Source organism: Otolemur garnettii, unplaced genomic scaffold (genome assembly GCF_000181295.1).
Source record: "Otolemur garnettii isolate 467f Iridium unplaced genomic scaffold, OtoGar3 scaffold00006, whole genome shotgun sequence".
Classification (NCBI taxonomy): domain Eukaryota; kingdom Metazoa; phylum Chordata; class Mammalia; order Primates; family Galagidae; genus Otolemur; species Otolemur garnettii.
In genome coordinates this window covers 24752888-24767016 of record NW_003852401.1, presented here as the reverse complement: position 1 = coordinate 24767016, position 14129 = coordinate 24752888, and the positions used below count along the sequence as shown (strand labels likewise).

Sequence of the window (14129 nt, the reverse complement as noted above, 5' to 3'; positions counted from 1 at the left end):
GCCACAGGGTAATTTATGCTGCCACCTACGTTTGCAATTACTAGCAAGTTGAATCTTGGGCCTCCAACAAACTTGCTTGGATGCCAGTAGTGGCAGTGGTAGACCAGATGGCTGGGCCGGTTCTCACGTCCTTAAGCTGCAAACATAGTATGGGTGATGGCAGTAGCAGTGACAGAAAGATTCTCTGGGTTCTGAGCAGTATGTGTTAATGTTGTCTATGGCTACAATGAACTGAGAAGGCCAGTCTTCATGTCAATAAGTAGCACTTGCAGGTAGGTACTACCCAAGGTGGTTAGTAGTAGCTGGAAGTTTAGGTCTAATTTCAGAATCCTAAGAGGAGTGCTCAGGTCACCAAGGTGGTAGATTGAATTGGGTAATCCCCAAGATTTTGGGCTCCTGAAGTCTTAGAGAGGGGGCAAAGCCAGCGTGGTTGGGTTTATCCGTAGGCCACCCAAGGGTAAGAGAAGGTACCAGCTATGGTGGACAAGAGCAGGCAATCCTCAGTCCCCAGGCAGAAAGCTTAAGAGAGAGGCAGTACCAGCTGCATGTACTGAAGCCACACCACTAGAGAGAGTGGGCTCTCCTTGGTGGTCACAGCCTGGGCTGGTGCATGGGGAACATATTCCCCTTTCAGACTGTACTCCCAGTGGGGCTCACCCCCTAGCCCTGGCTGCAGGAGCCCATTCTCAGCTCACGACCAAGTTCCAGTGGCAACTCACATCTCATTCATGTCCCTGCCTCAGATACTGGCAGTACTCACTTCTTTGCATCCACTCCTGCCACCCAGGCCTTGCTTACTTCCTAGCCCAGGCTGCAAGAGCATTCCCAGCTCATGTCCCTGTTCTAGCAGTGACAGACTGAGTTTCCCCAATATCCCAGTTCTGGTGCTGCTGGGTCCGGGAACAGAACAGTGTGCAGTTTGCCAGAGGCTAGATTTGAAAATGGTACCTTACAGCTGGGCACCTGTAGCTCAGCTGCTAGGGCACCAGCTACATACACCAGAGAAGGCGGGTTCGAACCCAGCACAGGCCTGCCACATAACAATGACAATTACAACAACAACAACAACAGAAATTGCCGAGTGTTTATCACTGGCTATTTTGGGGACTACAGGTGGGACTATAGGTGCCTGTAGTCCCACCTATATGGGAGGCTGAGACAAGAGAATCTCTTAAGCCCAAGCATTTGAGGTTGAGTGACATTAGTGTGACTACCAAGGGTGATATTAGTGTGATTCTACCAAGGGTGACATTAGTGTGACTCTATCTCAAAAAAAAAAAATAAAGAAAACAAAATGGTACCTTACTATAGCTGCTTGGATCTCAGAAACAGTGTGGAACCAGTGTGAGCTCCTCCCTTGAGCAGTTCCATCCCACAGTCTCCCAACAGCTCCCTGTGTTAGTTTCAGGAATTGAACAGATCAAGGGGTTCTCCTAGGGCCAGGCCTGGATGATTCCAGTGTGGGGATGAGAACAGTTGGAAGTCTGTCACTCACCCCTTCCCAGCACCGGGAAGTCACTCCTAGCTCCCTACAGATCCTGGCCGGGAGAGCTGCCTCTCCTCCTTCTCCCCACTGGTGGTGTCCCCTGTCACTTCTCTGTTGAATTGCCTTTTGGATGATGTCCTCAAAGTATAACTTTACACTGCTCTGGTTCTTCCAAGTGAGGTGGCTGGCAGGACTAGAAGAATTGGCCATCAGGAACCACCCTCTTCTTAAATATACTTAAAGGCAACCTGAACATACTTACCTTATTGAATTTAGTTAGTTGAACCATGTATACCAGCCAGTTAGAAATATTTAGTCAAAAGTCAAAACAAAAAAACTTCAATTCCCTTTTAAGAATATTCAAGAAATCTGATCTTAGTATCAGAATACCAATGTTGCTTATAACATCACAGAAGAAACATTAAAAAAAAATCTCAGAGGGCGGCACCCATAGCTCAGTGGGTAGGGCACCGGCCACACACACTGAGGCTCACAGGTTTGAACCCAGCCAAGCCCAGCTAAACAACAATGGCAACTGCAACAGAAAAATAGCCGGGCGTTGTGGTAGGCTCCTGTAATCTCAACTACTTGGGAGGCTGAGGCAAGAGAATGGCTTAAGCCCAAGAGTTGGAGGTTGCTGTGAGCTGTGACACCATAGCACTCTACCCTGGGTGACAGCTTGAGACTCTGTCTCAAAAAAAAAAAAAAAAAATTTCAGATTATGCTCTCTGCTTTTAACTAAATAATCTAAAATCTCTGATATGCAAATAAGTCTGCTTTGTTTCTATTGTGTTATTGTTATTGTTACTATATAATAAATGCTGATGAAAAGCCGCTTTTGTTTTATTTAATCTGAAGGTATGTAGGCATGGGAAGGTTTATCACAGATGCTTATAGCAAAAGGCTAGCGAAAGAGTTTAGATCAATTCTTTAAGGAAATAAGAGGATTTACTTTTGCAAACCCCTCCCATCTTCCACGACCAAAATTGAAAACCAGAGGGTGTTGTGTTAGTGGGCCACTCCCACCTCCACAGAACACCCCGAGAAGTCTGGACCTGGATAGCACAAAAAGAGCCCAGCTACAATGGTTGGTCTTCAAAGGGGTTCATTTATTATATTGCTCAGTGCCCCACAGAGTTGCTCCAAGCTCATAACTGCTACTGATTTCAAAGAGGGCTCTGAACTTGCATACGCTCCACAAGGCACGGCGCAGGATGAGAAATAGGCTGAGTGGCTTTAAGCCACGTTCAGACATTTTTTAATGTTCATAAATGTCTTTGGCACCATCACTTTCACATAGAAACCCACTTACCTCCTGCCGCAAAGTATGAAATAAAGCCATTTTCAAGCCTGGGTAGGGGATGGTCTGGAAATTGGGCTAAATCTTAAAACTGCATGAAGACAGAAAATAGGATTCACAGGCTGGAGCTCAGCTCTCACCAGACCATTTCCAGTGTCAGGTCACTGTGATGCTTTGCTCCATTAGATACCAGCGAGGCCACCTGTGAAGGGCTAAGACAGTAAATGTGGTAATCTCAATGGCTTTTGAGTAACCTTGGAGTTAAACTGAAGGCCTAAGGAATCCACATATAGGGGGTCTACCAGCAGCAGGAGGCACTATCTTGACTGGGACTTGATTGGGACTCAAATGGCACAACCCTAAGAAAACCTGAGTTAGGAACTGACCTTTCGTACCACACTTCTCTGCCTCAGCAGATGCTGCAGGCTCCCTCTTGATCTAGGATGTTGGTGGAAAATAGATTAGGACCCATCAGAGGCTCTGTCCTTGAGTGCCTGCACTAGGATTAGCCATCTTCCCTAATTCTGTTCCTGTAGTTCCCTAGTTACCAAGAGAAAAGAGATCCCCTGCTGTGCATCATTCTACAGACTCCTAGAAGCTCTCGGGCAGGTTATTCTCCGGGGAACCCTCTTGATGGCTCCATAAACACCTTGCTTTTGGAAGGGCCCAGAAAAAAAGATGTCCTATTCATGCTTGCTATTCTGTAAGTGTTCATTTAGTCTTGGGAAATATGGGGCCCCATCTTTTGTCAAAACCAGAAAATTATTTATTGGGGATAAAAGGAATTAAATGATGAGAAATAAGTTGTGATTTCCAGGAATGCCCTTTATCTGTATGAAACTACACAGTCCCTTCTCTAAAGATCTTTAAGAAAATATTGCCAAGCATTTACCTACTATAAATTCTCACTATTTATTCATGCCTTTAACAAATATTTACTGAGCACCTGCTATGTGCAAATGCAATTCTGGTTGCTGGGATACAGCAGTGGACGAAGTGACAAAAATCCTCACGGTGTGAGCTTGTGTCTGAGGAGAGAAGACAGATGGTAACAAAATAAGTAAGAAAACCCCAGAGTGCCTGATATGGTGATAAGCGTCAGGGAGAACATGAGCAGGAGTGAGGGCCAAGGGGACAGAAAGGGACAGAAGTGCTATTTGAGACTGGGTGGTGTGGTGAAGTATCATTTGAACAAAGAATCCTGTAGGGGCTTTACCTTTCCATGCGTGGCTTTTTTTCTGTTAGGCCAAATACCAGCAGAAAGTATACTCAGGATTACCTCTGAAGTCTTTTGAGAACTTAGAAGGGAAAGCCAGCTTGCCAAAATGACGAGAAGGCAGAGCAGCCCTGCTCTGGTGTCCTGATACCAGTTAGCCTGTGCGGGGGTGGCACAGCCACAAGGCCAGCTTCCATGGAAAGAGGAACTGTACTTGGTGTCACGTTGTGCACACACTGAGCGTTCAATAAATGATGCTGTTCACTGAGGGAAGTTCCAGGGTCTTGGATCAAATGGAAAAATAATGTTTTTGACAAAGATAATTTCTTCATGTTTTTGTCTCTCTTCCAGAGGTTTATGAGTAGCTTTAGCCAGATGAGGCATCACAAATAGTTTCTGGAAATTTATCAAGCCATGTCTAGTCACAGGATCATCCTTAAATTCTCCCATCATCTATGTAAATACCTTTAACTGATCTATCTTTACTTACCATCATTCTCAAATAAATACTCAGTGCCAGCGGGCTGCCTGTCTTCTTTGATCATGTCCCTTGACTCTAAGAGCACACATCTGGCTGGGCTCTGTGGCTCAGGCCTGTAATCCTAGCACCCTGGGAGGCCAAAGAGAGTGGGTGGATTGACTGATCTTAGGAGTTTGAGACCAGCCTGAGCTACCGTGAGACTCCATCTCTGAAAATAGCTGGGTTTGGGTGGCACCTGTGGCTCGGGGAGTAGGGTGCCGGCCCCACATATCTGGGGTTGTGGGTTCAAGCCTGGCCCCAGCCAAAACAGCAAAAAGAAAAAAAAAATAGCTGGGTGTTGTGGTGGGCACTTGTAGTCCCAGCTATTTGGGAAACTGAGAGAAAAGGATCACTTGAGACCAAGTTTCAGGTTGCTGTGAGCTATGACGCCACGGCACTCTACCCAGGGTGACGAAGTAAGACTCTGTTTCAAAAACAGGAAATATCCACCTTTACCCATAAAACACAAGTTATTTCTGTCCTTTCTCCTTTCCTTCTCTTTCTTCCAATGTCTATATTATAGGTGACATGGTGCATGGCACAGGCTCCATTTTAACCATACTAAAATTAATTATTGATGTGGGTACTGTTAGAATCAGAAAAGAACAATGTAGAATGGAAGGGTGTGAAAATCGTTATTGTTACCTATCAGGGACGATGTCGAAGTAGAATACCTTATGCGAATACCGCTGCTACCAATGATGCTACCCGCTACCTGCTGTACCCGGGAGTTTACAAGTCTCTTTACGTGTGTAACATCTCACACACTCCCCAACCCCCTGCCCCTCCAAGTGTGACCCTCACACAGCAGTACTGGCATCTCCTGGGAGCTGCTAGCAGTGCAGACTCTCCTGCTCTGCCCAAGCCTCCTGAACCAGACTGCATTTAAACAAAATCTTCAGGGGCTTTGTGCACTCACTGAAGTTTGAGAATCTCTGCTTTAAATAATCCAATGAAGCAATTATAAGTTCCCTTCCCCATTTTACAGATTAAAAAACAAATCTGGGTTCCAGAGATGGTCAATTAGCTAGTAGATAATGGGATTTGAGGTCAAAGACCAATATTCTCTTTATTACTCTATGCCCCTTCTTAGAATGCTCTTGGTAAAACCCACTGCATACCTCTTTTGGGGTCTGATGTCACGCAGCCCAGCACTTCAGAAGAAGCATCTGTACAATAATGATAGCCTGATATTATTCCCTGGGGGTAACAAATAAATGCTAATCTCCTGCTTGATCACATGTTCCTTATGTAGGCCACTCCTGTTGCCTGTTGCTTCAAAGGTTCAAGGTTAATTACTTGAAAGAAGTTTCATATTTAGAATTTTATCCAGTTTTCCCCAATTAGTTAGCAAAGAACATGTTCACTGGTTAACAATTTCTGAGGTTTCCATTGCAAAATTCCAATTTTCTTTTGCAAGCAGACTCTTCAGTGATATATTTGACCACCTTGGAGGCAAAGGGAAAGACAACTAACACATAGCAAGAATTTCCTTGAGCAGCAAGCTCAGGTCTTCATGTGTGTTATTCTCAGGATCTTCAGAGAGTCTATCACCACATTTCACAGATGAGGAAGCTGAAATCAAAGGTGACATATGCAGTAATGCTGGACATCAAGCCAGATTCCAAAATACCATGTTGGACTCTTCCTACAAGTAAGTCGTGCCTGAATTAGCATGGAAGGTGACCCATCATAGGAGGAAGATAGATCATTCTATCTTTTATCACCATTGTTGAGATGGCAGGTAGTAACTATCATATTTGCTAAAGGAGAAGAGTGATTACAAACGCCTCCTGGTTTTAAGGATGAAGTAACTGAAGTGAATCAAAACAGAGAAGAATCATCTACAGGGACACAAACTAAATACAGTAGAACCTCTCCAAATCGACCACCAAGGGACCATAACAAAGTGGTGGATGTAAAGAACTGGGCCTGCTGTGTTGATACATACATGTGGTGCGTGTCTGGGCTATGACAATTAGATCAACTTACGGAGGTAGTCAACGCAGGGAGGTGGACGACTAAGAACCTCCCAGAAGAGATTCAAAAATTAACAAAGAAGAGTTGCTGGATACTACACTTTGTAAAATCTGTATCAATACCCATATAAATTGGCTAAAATCCACACTTTCGTATGATGTGAGCAAGGCCTCTAAACAGGTGAGTTTTAAATTCTTCACGTTTCACAGAGAAGCAGGAAAAGGTGACCTTATTTTTTAGGAAAGGAGAGGGACGAATAGATCCCTCAAGCTGGTTGATCTGAGAAAGGCATTTCCTAGGCCAGTGTTTTCAACCTTTTTTTATCTCACAGCACACTTGAACCTATAGTTACACTTGTGTGGGTCAAATTATGTTGACCAAATAAAATAGTTAAAAAAAGAATATACTTTGCTTTGAACTTTTTTTTTGCAGTTTTTTTTTGGCTGGGGCTGGGTTTGAACCCGCCACCTCCAGCATATGGGGCCAGCACCCTACTCCTTTGAGCCACAGGTGCCACCCATGTGCTTTGAACTTCTTTTGAAAATAATTTAATTAATAATCTTTAAACATTTTCACAGCACATGTAGGATTCCGTGCCATGGCACACGCGTTGAAAATCACTGTCCTAAAATAACCAGGTGTTGTGGCAGGCGCCTGTAGTCCCAGCTACTTGAGAGGCTGAGGCAAGAGAATCGTTTAAGCCCAGGAGCTGGAGGTTGCTGTGAGCTGTGATGCCACAGCACTCTACCCAGGGCGATGTAATGAAACTGTCTCCAAAAGCAAAAGAAAGAAAATCACTGTCCTTGGCTTTCATCATGATCTGTGTTAATACACACATCCTCACAAGTGCAGCTTACTTGACTCAGTCCTATCTCGTAATACTGGACTGGATTGTCCTCTTATGTGACTCTCTGGGAATCTGCAGACAGTTCATGTGGAAATCTCTCTGCTAGTCTGAAAGAAATAAATAGAATATTATAATTGCTTAGAGTTTAATATATGCTACAACTGTTTTGCTGGCTTGGCGTTTAAGGATGCAAATGTTCCAATCTCTTCTAGAAACATGACATTATAAAAGGGACTACTGTAATTAGGAATAAAACTGTGCAGTCCTCATTAACCAGAAAAGCAGTTTCTAAACCCAGCGAGGCTCGACTTTTATTCCAAGAAAAGTCAGGAAGATGGTGCCGCAAGAGCCCAATAAAGATTTTGGGTCAACTTGTGCTCACTGGAATTGACTGGGATCCAAGTGCAATGACTTTAAAAGGCCCAGAACAACAAATACTGCTAGCAGAAGACAGCTAAATGGGAACAGGCTGAAGACTCGTGTTCAACTCCATCTTGTTTAAAGTTTCACTATTGTTCAAGTCTTGAGGGCCCAAATTCATCCAGGCTTAACGCATTGTGATAGAGTCTGTCCTATTATCCAGGGACGTTTGGTAACTGATTGTAGGGTTACTTCTCTCCTGGTCACAACACGTGACCAAAAGAACTCTTTCTTATTTGAGGCCAAGAGTGGCAAGTCCTGGTAATTCAAAATAGCTATAGAGTGTGTATAAAACCAGGCACAGACTAGTCTCAAATATGACGGGTTTTACTCTGGTTCTTGAATCTCTGCATCCATTTCTGTCCTGCCACGACTATCTATACTGGGCCCTCTCTAAGGCATTACCCAAGACTAAGCGCTAACGTGTCATAAGGCTGTATGTTTTTATAAGTGCGTAAGGGGTTACTCAAATCACAAACACAGCATGTTAGAAGTCGTTTGACTGTGAGGCAGTCTCACACACAGGAGGAAGACAAGAATATTGGGAAGGAATCTGATTTATGTATGTTTTCTGTGTATGTATTTATGAAGCACTTGGTTCTTAAAAACCAACCTCGATAGATTGTGGACAGCCCATTAACTAGCCCTCATTCTCTCTTTTAGCTAAATCACCTATGTTTCAAAACCTAATTAAGTTATGGTTCATTTACAACCAAAGGACAGGATGTAGGAACTAGCCTCTGCTCTCTTTTTTGTCACTAACCAGCTCTGTGACTCTGGGCAAATTAGCTCTCCACTGGGACTTTGTTACTTTTGAACAGTAATAGCTCTATTTAATGAACACTTTCTCTGCACTAGGAGCTAGGCTAAGCACTTTAACTAGATTATCTCATTTAAATCTCACAGTAATCCCATGAGTAGGTTCTATCAAAATCTCCATTTTGCAGATAAGGAAAACTGAGGCATAGAAAGGCTGACTATTGGCCTTGAATCAGGGCCAGTAGTTTGTTGAAGCTGTTAGTTTCAAACAGGAGCTTAAAGAATTATCTTTTGATGGTCTGTTGGCCATTTCAGAACTTTGGAAATATAATGGTGGATTCATTAGAAAGAAACATATGAGTGATAGATGTGGGCAAGTATTTTTTTGTAGTCTTAATACTAGGATTCCAAAGTATCCATAAAATATTATTATATTTATCTCAAGATCCCTGATTTAAGTTATGTGTTAGAATTGTAATGCTGTTAAATCTTGATTACAACCCTGCCAAATGACTGTGGGTTTTCAATCAAAATAAAAAGATGATTCTACACTGAAAAAAAAAAAAAAGAAGAAGAAGAAAAAGAAGGGCTGGGCGTGGTGGCTTACACCTATAATCCTAGCACTCTGGGAGGCGGAGGTGGGTGGATTGCCCTGAGCTCAGAGGTTCAAGACCATCCTGAGCAAGAGAGAGACCCTGTCTCTAAAAATAGTCAGGCATCATGGTAGGTACCTATAGTTCCTGCTACTCAGGAGGCTGAGGCAAGAGAATTGCTTAAGCCCAAGTGTTTGAGGTTGCTGTGAGCTAGGATGCCATAGCACTCTACAGAGGGCAACAAAGTAAGATTCTGTCTCAAAAAAAGAAGAAGAAAGGGTGGATGTCTTGTCCAAAGTGACACAACTTAAACATGAAGGAACCAGGATTTGATCAAGTTTTCTGAGTTTGTGCTCTGAACCTATAACCTACATCTCTTTGTGATTGCCCAACTACCCCTGCCCAGGGAGGTTTTCCTGCTCTATGAATTCCTAATTGTACATCGAAATGATTTGGCTTAATTCACATAGCATGTCTATGCTGCTATGTGTACTTTGATTTTTTAATTTTTGTAATTGTTAATCCTGTTTCCCCCACCAGAGTGAAATGTCTGGATAAGTTAATGGAAAGACCACTTTCTGCAGGATAACAAGTGAAACTTTCTGCCCTTTATAAATACTTCTTTTTATAAATAGAGATAATAATGCCTGCCTTATAATGTTGTTTTGATGTTCCACATACAAAAATGGCTATAAGGTGGACAGCAGTACTATATAAACAGAATTTGTTCGCTAGTATTTTAAAATATCAGCTCTTTCGGGGAAGACTATTATACCACATATCCACTATGTCATGTAAAGCTGTGAGATGCTGAAAGTGGATGTGTTGATCATTATTACTTTGAGGTTTTTCAACTCTTAAATGCATACTTATTTACCTTTGCACCATAAACTAATGGAGCAGGAAAACAGTTTAATAGTGAATGTGAAACCTTTACTGAAGACCTAAATTTGTCTTAGATGCTATCTTGTTGAATTCTCACCATTGCTCTATGAGAAAAAATGTGAGAAAACCAAGACTCAGAGATGTTAGGTCACTTCTGTAGCACACGTAGCTTTTCACTGAAAGCTAGGAGTAAAACAGAGGTTTACCTATCCCTAAAGACCATGTTTTCCACCATGTCATACTCAAGATAGAATTTTGTGCTTAGGCTCGGTGCCCGTTGCTCAGTGGTTAGGGCACTAGCCACATGAACTGGGGCTGGTGGGTTCAAACCCAGCCCAGGCCTGCTAAACAACATTGACGACAACAACAAAGAAAAAATAGCCAGGTGTTGTGGTGGGTGCCTGTAGTCTCAGCTACTTGGGAGGCTGAAGCAAGAGACTTGCTTAAGCCCAAGAGTTTGAGGTTGCTGTGAGCTGTGATACCACAGCACTCTACTGAGGGCAGCCTAGTGAGACTCTGCCTCAAAAAAAAAAACAAACAAAAAAAAGGTTTTTGTGCTTAAATATCTGTATGTTGTTCATCCACTATTTTATAAAACTGTCCAACTGAATAGTCAACATTTTCATAATATTATGATGATAGACTATTATAGCTTAAAACTTAGCATCATAAAAGCACATGTTGAAGAAAACCTTGAAATCAGCAAGTTCAACTAGCCATCCATTGCTCTTCCAGCTTCTGCTTGAACCCTCCTGTGATGTAGAACTCACTGAGTTAGAGGCAAATAATATCATCCTCAAACAATTAAAAAGTATTACCACTAAGCTATCAGGCATCTCAAACTTCACTTGTAGTTTCATAACTCTGTATATAGTTAATTAGGGAACTGGGTTTACCAGAGGAGAAAAGCACTAATACAGGTAACCTTATCTCATCAATAATTAAGCACGGATTATGTTTTAAGCATCCACTTTTTCATTACTAAGGCAAAAAAAACAAACAAACAGGTCAATGAAAACTTATCCTATCTTCTTTGGATTTTCCAAGATCACCATGTGAGAGCTTAGGGCTTCGTTTATGTTAGAAAATAATAGTATCAGGGTTTCAAGCAAGAAGTAGAAGTTACAGGGCAGTGCCTGTGGCTCAGTGGGTAGGGTGCTGGCCTCATATACCAGGGGTGGCGGGTTGGACCCAGCCCCGTCCAAATTGCAACCAAAAAATAGCCAGGTGCTGTGGCAGGCACCTGTAGTCCTAGCTACTTGAGAGGCTGAGGCAAGAGAATTGCCTAAGCCCAGGAGTTGGAGGTTACTGTGAGCTGTGACACCACAGTACTCTAATGAGGGCAATAAAGTGAGACTCTGTCTCTAAAAAAAAAAAAAGAAGTAAATGGTACAACCTAAAGGGATTCCAGATATGTTAATAAAGGGACATTTCCAAAGGTATCTGCAGACTTCAAGGAAATCAACAGAAGCACCTCGAGGCTAGCAATAGTGGAGAACCATTACTACCTATAGGCCTGTGAGGGGGAAGAAGGGGCCAGTTCCAGAGTTCCAGATGTCACTGTCCTCCTCTGCCCTAGAAAAGCTGTGGCCTGAGGTGGAGGCAAGTTGCCTGGAAGTTCAATCAGGGGAAGGGACACCCTGACCTCGCTGTCCCCACCACCCCCAGAGTTCCCACTGGTGGTTGAGTTCTTGCTGCTATAAGACAAGGTTGCTCACCAATGTAGTTCAGGAAGGTCAGATTCCTCCACGACTCGGAGCAATGTACTGAAAGGTAGAGAGTGGATCTAGAGAGGCCGATGGAGAATTGCAGCCCCACAATATTCCATGCCAGCCCTATATCCCCTGAGCCTCGTTTTTCCTTCTTATACTCTCTTGACACTCATCTCCACCACACTCTCCCATTTCCACCTATTAAATCAGCAGTAGGAATCCCAGCTACTTTCAAAAGAGTGTTGTTTGTGGAGGAAAATGATACTCCTATAGCCCTATGAGATTTTGCTGTGAGAAGATGTTAGCATGCATTTCTTGGATTGTACAAATTAATTCTAAAAGAAATTGTGTGACCTTTCTTCTGTATTCTATATTATAATTAGCAGACCAAACCTTCTAAGAAATATGTGCATGTATTAATATAAATGTTATACACATTCGCATGCATATTGAGAGGCTATTTAGTGTTCGTATGTCAAATAAACTTTTTTCATTTTCTCTGATTCTTTCTGAGATGTAACTATTCCCTGATAAAGCCTTTGTTAAGCTTTGGTAATGTAAGTCCTAATCTCTGAATTACTGAGAGATACATAATAGCCACATTATTATGAGTAATAGACACATAATAGATCATAGTATTATTAATTATTGTCTTTTTTCTTTTCTTTTTTTTTTTGGCCGGGGCTGGGTTTGAACCCACCACCTCCCGCATATGGGGCTGGTGCCCTACTCCTTTGAGCCACAGGCACTGCCCTTCCTTTTTTTTGAGACAGAGTCTCACTTTGTTGCCCTGGGTAGAGTGCTATGGCATCAAAGCTCACAGCAACCTCAGCTGGGCTCAAGCGATCCATTTACCTCAGCCTCTTGAGTAGCTGGGACTACAGGAGCTCACCACAAAACCCAGCTAATTTTTTTTTTTTTTTTTTTTTAGAGATGGGGTCTAACTGTTGCTCAGGCTGGTCTCAAACTTGTGAGCTCAAATAATCCACCTACCTTGGCCTCCAGAGTACTAGGATTATAGGCATGAGCCCTGTGCCCGGCTGGGTATTATGTCTTAAGTTTTCTTATGCTAAAAGATTCTGAGCAGGGGCAGTGCCTATGGCTCAAGTAGTAGGACGCTGGCCCCATATACTGGAGGTGGTGGGTTCAAACCCAGCCCTGGCCAAAAAACTGCAAAAAATAAAATAAAATAAAAGATTCTGAGCAAAGGATATCAGCACCAGATTTTCTAACAGGAGCTGCTTATATCATGGAAGATAAGAAGTCTGATGAATAGAATTTATTTCAGACAAACCAGGTACATTTGGAAAAAAAAGGAAACTCTTCAGTTTATTGCAGAACCTTGAGATGGAGCTGACAAAACTTGAAAGACAAGTTCAAGGAAATGTTTGCATCTATTTTACTTGGATGTTGGTGTGATAGTCTTTTCATTGATGTTTTGAGCTTGAGATAGGTTTTTGAACTCATATAAATCACATATTAGTTTACCCTAACGTGCACACACCACAGATCTGACAGTGGAACACCAATTGAAACCAACACACCTTGGTGATAAAAATGATGGATTCTTTTGCAACGTGAACAGAATGAAGGCCACATTTTGTCTTAAAATGCAGCTGAGCCATCAGCAAGTTAGGCGGTTAGGTGTTCAGGATTCCATAGTTTTCTAATGCCCATGTATTGGAAATGCAACCCTTAATGTTAGTAGTGTGACAGCTCACTGAGAACTAAGCCTTTTTAATTCACATACTCAATTTTTTTTGTTTTGTTTTATTTTAGAGATAGAGGCACATTGTTGCCCTTGGTAGAGTGCTGTGACATCACAGCTCACAGCAATCTCCAGCTCTTGGGCTTAGGCAATTCTCTTGCCTCAGCCTCCCAGGTATGGTAGCTGGGACTTACAAGCGCCCGCCACAACACCTGGCTATTTTTTGTTGTTGTTGTTGCAGTTTGGCTGGGGGCGGGGTTCGAACCCGCCACCCTCAGTATATGGGGCACCCAACCCACTGAGCCACAGGCACCGCCCCATATACTCAATTATACAAGTTTCATTGAGCCCCTTCCTTGAAGCAAGCATGTCAACTCGAGTGGCATATGTAATAGGGAACAAAACATAATCCCTCTCCTTGAAGAACTGATAGTTTAGATAGGGTGATAGCATCGCATCAAACTTCTGAAAGCAAAATATTATCCAAGACTGTTTCAATGGCATCTTTTCATGTGTTTAATGCCACGGTGGTTAAGCTGACAAGGACCCATGGGACAGTATGGGAGAAGATACTGGAGCTGTATACATACCATGGGCTCAGCAAGTCATGACTACTGTGGTTTTCAGCTGATCTCGTCTGATAATCTTATATGCACCTATTCCCCCACCCTCATAATTGGGTGGTCCAGACCCTCATTAGTGA

At 42.7% G+C, this 14129-nt stretch overlaps 1 non-coding gene across 1 annotated transcript; it reads left to right on the top strand.

The window, feature by feature from the left end:
• The first annotated feature begins 8749 nt into the window (after positions 1–8749).
• On the top strand, positions 8750–8886 carry LOC111722849. The gene has a single exon (XR_002771503.1). It is a non-coding gene; the product is annotated as a small nucleolar RNA SNORA2/SNORA34 family (small nucleolar RNA).
• The last annotated feature ends 5243 nt before the right edge of the window (positions 8887–14129 follow it).